This window comes from Dipteris shenzhenensis, chromosome 32 (genome assembly GCF_047967505.1).
Source record: "Dipteris shenzhenensis isolate YYH24624 ecotype China chromosome 32, Dip_SZ_1.0, whole genome shotgun sequence".
NCBI classification, from domain to species: domain Eukaryota; kingdom Viridiplantae; phylum Streptophyta; class Polypodiopsida; order Gleicheniales; family Dipteridaceae; genus Dipteris; species Dipteris shenzhenensis.
In genome coordinates, this window is record NC_141627.1 from 35,136,017 (window position 1) to 35,142,016 (window position 6,000).

A 6,000-nucleotide genomic window follows, 5' to 3' on the forward strand; every position below is an offset into this window, starting at 1 on the left:
GCTTCCTCGATGGCTTGGCGTTTCATCCTGGCCACCTCGGCCTTGAGTTCTTTTTCTCTATGCATTGCTTGAAGGGTGGAGAGAGTGAGTGGGTAGTAGTATCTTTTTAATTTGCTCCCGTTAAGGTAGCCATCCATTTCTGTCCCTTCAAGGGTGGCTATTCGGCACGACCCTTGGGGAGTGATCTCAACTACATGGTAGGGACCCATACCTTGGTACTTTAGCTTGCATTTATTACTATGGATGCTATATAGGAGTGCCAAATCTCCTTTTACTAGGTCCTTGTTCTTGAGGTTGCGGTCAAACCACTTTTTATGTCGGGCCTTTTCTACCCGGAGAGAGTACACTACATGCAACCTTGTCTCTTCTAACCTTTTGAGGTCAACTAGCCTTTCTGCTAGTGCATTCTCTTTGAGTCTTTCCTTAATGGTAAGATGAAGGCTAGGCACTACATACTCCATTGGCATTACTGCCTCCACCTCGAAGGCTAGGCTGAAGGGGGTACAATGCGTGGCCACTTTGTAGGAGGTCCTATAGGCCCATAGCGCTGCTATGAGCTTATGCTCCCAGTTGGTACGACTGGCTTCTACTGTATAGGTGATGATCTTACAGCTCGTCTTATTATGGCGTTGATTTCCTATGTATGATCATAAACTCACTAGTTTGGATTGCTATTGTTTCGTTGAGGAAGTGAGTTCCTTGATCACTGACTAACTCCAATGGACATCCGAATCTCGTAATGACTTGTTCATATAAGAATTTGGCGGTGGATCTCACATCAGCCTTCACCGCCACAACTCTTCCTTCTACCCACTTGGTGGAGTAATCAGTGTGGCCAGGATGATGTATTTGGCCCTGGACCCCTTAGCAGTTGGACTTATGGGTCCAATGAAATCGATGCCCCATTTTTCGAAGGGTTGATCAATCATGATTTCAGTCAAGGGCATCATGTCTGCCTTGTGTGGGATTTAGATGCACTGGCAAGGGTCGCATCGTTTGATGAATTCAACCGTGTCTCTGAAGAGTGTCAACCACCAAAGACTAGCTTGCAGCACTTTATGTGTTGTAACATCAGTGGCAAAATGACCTCTTGCGATTCCTGAGTGGGATTCTTCAAGCACATCAAAGTATTTGTGTTCACACATGCATCTTTGTAGGATGCCATCCTTGCCCATGCAGTATAGTTGGTTGACTATTAGCTGATGTGGCGCTCCATCCTTAATTAGTTTGTGGGATATATCCTTCTTAAGGGCCTAGCTCAAGGGTAATCCGTTGGCCAAGTAGTGGCCGATTTCCGCCCATTCAAGAATGATGTCGAGGAAGAAGAGAGAAGTGTTTGAGAGATCATCTTCTACTCCCATTGGCGCTTCACCATTTGGGATCCTCGATAGGTGGTCGGCCAGGACATGGGTTTTTCCTTTACATATAGCGACCATGAAGTCAAACTCTAAAAGGATTAACATCCACCTAGTGATGCGTCCAGTCATACAGGGTTTGTTGACCAAGTATAGCAATGCTTGATGGTCCACGAAAAAGACTAACTTGTTAGCCAACAAGTAGTGTCTAAACATCTTGATTGCATAGACCATGGCAAGACCTTCTCTTTTGGTTGTGGTGTAGTTAACCTCGGCCTTGTTTAGTCGGCAGCTCGCAAAGTATATCGGCGGGTAATCTAAATTATGCTCCCCAGGTTGGGCTAACACGCATCCGATGGCAAAGCTGGAGGCATCAATATGGACATGGAATATCAAATTCCAATCGAGTGACCTCAACATTAGTGTAGTGGCTAGAGCTAGTTTGAGGGTTTTAAAGGATATCTGGCATTCCTCGGTCCACTCAAAGGATACTAGCAGTTTGTATAATGGACAAGCTATGTTTGCATAGAACAAGATGAATTTGCTGTAATAGCCCATGTGGCCAGTAAATCATTAGACTCCCTTGGCATTGGTGGGGGGTGGTAACTCCAAGATGAGTTTGATTTTATTATGGTCTGTAGAGATTCCATTCTGGGACACTATGTGGTCCAAGATGACATAATGTTTGACCCAAAACTGGCACTTAAGAGGATTGAGGGATATGCGGTATAAGTGGCATTTCACGAGGAAGCTTGAGATACTTCAGGTGGTCATCCCACTTCGAGTTCACGTAGATGTCGTCCAAGAAGACTTCCACAAAGTCTCTCAGATACTCTTTGAATACCATGATCATCATCCCTTGGAAGATAGCAAGGGCATCGGTTAATCTGAATATCATCACCCTGGCTGCATACACACCCCATTCGATTGCAAAGGTGGTCTAATATTGATCTTGTGAGGCGATTGAAACTTGGTTGTAACCTAAAAATCCATCTAGGAAGCTATACGTTCATTTTCGGCTACCCTTTCTAGAACATGTTCCGTGAATGGCAAGGGGTAGTGGTCACATCTAGTGGCAGCGTTTACCTTTTTCAAATTCACACATACTCTAATGTTTCTACTTTTCTTTAGGACTATCACGATGGGTGACACCCATTCCATATGCTCAATCTCATAGATGAATCATGCATCTATGAGTTTCTAGATTTCTTCCCTCACTATGAGTATATTTAGGATTCATAGGGTAGGGGCATTGATGTACCAGCCTGGCATCATCTAGCATGGGGATGGTGTGCTACTCAACCACGACAGGCACCCCTTTCATGTCGGTGTGCTTCCAGGCCATGCACTTCTTGTACTCTTGTAGGAGAGCTATTAAGGTATTCTCCTCGTTGGGGGTGAGGTCATCGGCAATGAATACGGGTTGGGGTTTTTGCCCTTTTGGGGCTAGGTTTACCTCCTTGATCGAGGTTGGCCCTCATACCCTTGAGAACATCCCGTCTTCCCAAGACCTCTTGGCGTGTTGGTATAAGTTCTTAGAATCTTGAATCATGTAGGCCTTGTAATGGGCTGGTACCTACTCGAGACCTTTTGGCCTATTGGTATAAGATCTTACGATCTTGAATCATGTAAGCCTTGTAATGGGCTGGTACCTGCCATAGGTCCTCTTTCTCTTAAGTTTCCTCCTCTATTTCTACTGGAGCAATGGTCCTTTTGGCCTTAGCCTTGCTTGCCTTAGTCGTGCCTTTGGATACAGGGCGTTTGGGACCTAAAGGGGGCTCTTCCATTGTGCTAATAGAGCCGATGGTAGAGGTTACCTTACTCGCCCTATTTCCCTAGTTGGAGAAGAACTTGTGGTGAGCTGTCATGGCACCTACATAGGACAGCTAGTGAAGATCTAATTTTACCCTTACGGCTCCCTTGCTTACCTCTCGGGGTTTGATCATGTTAAACATCCTTAGGGGAACCACCAAGGTCAGACCTTTGAGCACTTGGGTGGTGATCTGAAACCCTACTCTTTCTGGGACATCTATATTGGCCACGATGTGCATCCAGTTCTATGAGAATTTTGGCTCGGCGAGAGGTGCATACCAGAAGTCATCACACTCCTCATCCTCTTCCTTATTACAGGGTTGGAATAGTTTTATGGAGGTGGTTCGGGCGGTGGTGTTGGATTCTGTGACAAAGAGGTGTCCTGACAATGGGTGGGCCTTGTAGGTGTGGAATTCCACTCTCATGGTTTGCTCCTCATGCCGCAAGTAGATGTCATTACGCCAGTCATGCACAAGTCCGGACATTCGCAAGAAGGGCCTGCCTAGGATAGCTTCATATCCTAGCTGTCGAGTGAAGTCCATGACTACAAACGTGACGAGGTACGTGAATCCAAATACCTTAATGTTTATGCCTATAAATACTCCCAGGGATTTGGAAATTCCCCCATCAGCTAATTTTACTACCAGATGGGTATGTTCAAGTGTGGTTTTTCCCCATTTTACCTAGCACTCCTTGGTGTAGACATTCACTCTCGCTCCCCCATCTAGGATGGCTTCAACCTTCTAGTTTTGATAGACTATGGGGATAGTGATGTTTGTGTCATCACCCTTATAGTAGTGGCCTAGCTTGTTGATGGGAATCTTAGGTAGATTCTATCACTTTTTTGGCAATAATTGGTTGGGCTTAGGCTGGCAGGGACTGGGGGTAAGAGCAGTCTATTCACCCAGTTGGATAAATCACACCATAAGATGGGATTTCCTCTTAGCAAAAATGCGATCAGCATTTTCACCTCTGTCGATAGGAAGGCAGCCAACCTGGCACTGTCATAGGGCTCTTGTGAAGCTTCTTCCATGGACAACATGTCCTCAAAGCTGTATACGTCTCCTTCCTCCTGGAGGTTCTGCAACTATTGGGTCTTCTTGGAACATCTTTTAAATTAGATCCAGAGCTTCTAACTACTTGAAGCTGAGGTGTTCCTCTTCCTCCACCCTCTTCGGCACCTTGAGCGATTTTGCCCCTTGGTGGCCCAGTAGGTGGGCTGGATGAATAGTATCTGACCCTCTACTGGCTTTAGTTGATGCTCGAACTTATCTTGGCAATCCCATACCAAGTTTTGGGCATCTTTTACGTATTGCTTTTCTAGGATCGGGGATATGTCTCCTTGTAGGAGGGTGAGAGTGCTAGGCCTTGAGCCCGCCGCACTGGATTGTTTGCCTCTAGGTTTGGGGGCACTTCAGGGTCACCTTGGGTGGAAGCTTGTTCGGAAGTAGAGGAGGTGGCAAGAGTAGTTGTCTCCTCATCAGAACAGTCCTGGATGAGCACATAGTCAGAGCCGTCACGTACTCGAATGGCCTTCTTGGACCGGGTTAGGGGATGTGGAGGAATCTTGAGGCCGAGCAATAGGGGTCCTTTACCCTTCCTTGTGAGCTTCCTCATTGCTTTGCCTAATGCCTTGGCTTGCATCCTCATGATGACTTGTAGGGGCACTGCAGGGCCACATGATGGCCCTACTCAATGTTGAGCAGATTAAGACTACCACTCTTTGGCGGATGATTGGTGTGGTTGGTCTCCTCCTGGAATAGATGCTTGGTTCCACACCTCACACACAAGGGTGTGGGGTTGGTTGTGGTTGGAGCAGTGGGGGTACAATCCCTGTATGGACAGTCCTTCAAGAAGTGTGGGCCTTGGCATTTGAAATAGGACACCTGAGGGCTTGAAGTACCTCAGTGGGGGCATTGACACTGCTCTATGGGGACCCTAGAAGGTGTAACATTGGAGCGCGGTTCTCCGCGAAATTGAGTTTAGGTCTCTCACCCTTGCGTTCACGAGGGCGGTTTGGAATACGGGAACCTACTGATCCTCTAGTGGGATGTAGTGGACCAGGGTGCCACTTCCCTCCTCATAGGGGTAGTAATCGTGAGGTCCGTGATTAAGATCCAATCTCCTCCCAGTGGTTGGGCACTTCTTCTACCAAGGTTGTACGAGGTAGTGGGGGCTGTGGATCCAATATGGTTGGTGGTAATGGAGCTAGCCACGGGACCACCTTGAGTGATCAAGGGGTTAGGCAGGGCCGTTAGGGCTAAAGGGGGTCTCATTTGATACATGGGTTGGGGAAGGGACCTCGAAAATCGACATTGAGAGGTATCATGGTTTCCCACCTATGGCAGTGTGCACAATAGAGTGCCAGACTTGCCCTTAGGCACAGGCACTCATTAGAGGGGTGGTTGCCATTGCATACCCCGCACTAGGCATTGTCTCTTTGTGGAAACAAGTGGGGTTTCTCTATGCCTCCTTGGAGGTTCTTGTCCTCCACTGCTAGCCTAGATGATCTAACACATTGGAGGCCAACTCACTCATATCCAAACCCTTAGGCTCATTAGTCTCCTTCTTGATCGTTTCTACACTTGAATACCTAACCAATGGAGCTATTTATTAGGGATCCAGGGCTTTATCCAAATTCGTCTTGTCCATCATGTTGTCACATATGCGGATGGCCACCTTGCTGCATAAATCGAAGGAGGTCGGATTCATCACCATGAGGTGGCCGAGCAGCTTTGGGTCTGCCAATCCGATAAGGAAGTGGGGCAATAGTCGTTCGTCACTCATCTGCTCCTATGGTTTATAGCAATCATTGAGGTGCTTGATCTTGGCA